General features: G+C 34.0%; 1 long non-coding RNA gene across 1 annotated transcript; it reads right to left on the bottom strand.

Moving 5' to 3' along the window:
- Window positions 1-686: 686 nt before the first annotated feature.
- On the bottom strand, window positions 687-1,211 carry LOC111429240 (uncharacterized). Its single transcript, XR_002708169.2, has 3 exons — window positions 1,135-1,211; window positions 915-1,081; window positions 687-861 (listed from the first exon to the last, which is right to left on the bottom strand). It is a non-coding gene; the product is annotated as an uncharacterized lncRNA (long non-coding RNA).
- Window positions 1,212-1,826: the final 615 nt, after the last annotated feature.

The following is a 1,826-nucleotide window of genomic DNA, read 5'->3' on the forward strand; positions in this document are numbered from 1 at the left end:
TTATGCAGTTTTACTTACATTGCCCACTTGATACTGGCGTTATGTGTACAGATCGGTCATTATTCATAGTGACCGGACTTCTCAAGGTGCCAATAACAAATACACCAAAATAATCGCACAGGTTATAAGCATAAGCGTTAAAGTAAATGTGAGGTTATTTTAAAATAACCGTTGGTTATTGTGAACCCTTGTTCTTATGGAATAATTTACCACCAATAGCATCAATACCGTACTTCCTCGCAACGTAATGGCGTCAGATTTTGTGGGATACCGCCAGTGACACTTCTGGTTGTTCTGTGTTGGTGGGCAGGGGAGGAGGTTGGTGGCCAGATTTAGGTGTGGTAACAATGAGAGGGCCAATAGATATTGGATGGAGGATGAAGAGAGAGAGTATAGACTGTGTGGGGAGAGCTGGGAGTCGATACCATTCGCTAGTCAGTGGTGAGTTGAGAGAGGAAGTGATGGACTAGTGACTGATGCTGGGGGAGAAAGCAGAGGGGAGGAGATGGATGGGGACGTTGGTGGCAGCGAGGATACGGAGAAAGGTATGGGATGCTGGGGAAAAGAGTTGGATTTATAGACAATCTGTATGTATTGTAATCCACTGATGGCAATAAATTATTATTCTTATTAATTATTATAATTGCTCAAGGCGCAGTTAATAATAATAAATTAAAATTATTAAATTAAATTTTAGTTTTTATTTTTTAAATACATTACTATAACAAAATGATGAAAATTTGCGATGATTAATTAAAGCAGCAATTTAGAAGCCGAATCGTTTACCAAATCGCAAAAACACGTGATCAACTGCCTGTCTCTTGATTCCACGTTCAGAGTGCTTATGCTCATTGGTACCACCTACAACGCAAAAAAAAATTCAAAAAGAATTAAATTAACTGTGATATTATTACTCATATTTTCTTGTAATCTCAAGTTGTCCATAACATAATAACAAAGTTGTTGGAGATTACTCGAAGCTTCAGATAACGAATTAGGCTCGCAGTTAATGATGGATACTGAAACGACCGATTTTGAAAAGCAGAGTAACGTCAGGGCAAAAATAACTAAATGATTCATTCTAAAAAATTAACTCTATTAAAATTTCGTTTATAAAAACTTGTTGATCTTTACCTTTTTTGAGCTTACTTGAAGAACTTGTGAACTTTAGTCGTTTGATGTGTGCGTTTAGCTTGCGGGATGTTTTATAAGGACGCGTCGTTGTTTCGCGCAACTCTTTTCATCAGTTTTCTCTTCATCTTTTTCAAATACTAAATATTAGAATATGTCGATGTAAGCGTTGATGCGTGAAATCATAAACATCAAATGTGTCATCTAAAAATAGGTGCTAAATATTTATGATAAATTCGTTTTTGATTTTTAATAAACAAATCCAATTATAGAAAATGTAAACTTTCTTGTATTCCTTAAACAATATTTTGTATTGTATTATTTTAAAATTAATTAATTACAATTTACAATTGCCGATGCATCATGAGAGAATTGGCGAAAAATGGGAGCTCAATTGCGAGTGGTTTTTGAGTAATATGAAGGAAAATTAGAATGTTTTTGAACGTTGATACATCCGTTTCGTTCCAATCAATGTTATACAGTGCGTTTCAAAAGTAACGGATAAATTCGATAAAATTATTATAAACAATTTATGAAAAAATCGCTGAAACGGGTCTAAAGATTTAAATTTTTTGGTGTGTATTTTAAATTTTTTCCGCCATTTTTAAACGAGTTATAACGTCATCGAAGTTTTGTTTAAATGGAACACCCCATTTTTTATATTGGAATTTGAACGAGAATTTTTTTCTGAATTA

This window comes from Onthophagus taurus, chromosome 1 (assembly GCF_036711975.1).
Source record: "Onthophagus taurus isolate NC chromosome 1, IU_Otau_3.0, whole genome shotgun sequence".
In the NCBI taxonomy this organism is placed as follows: Eukaryota; Metazoa; Arthropoda; class Insecta; order Coleoptera; family Scarabaeidae; genus Onthophagus; species Onthophagus taurus.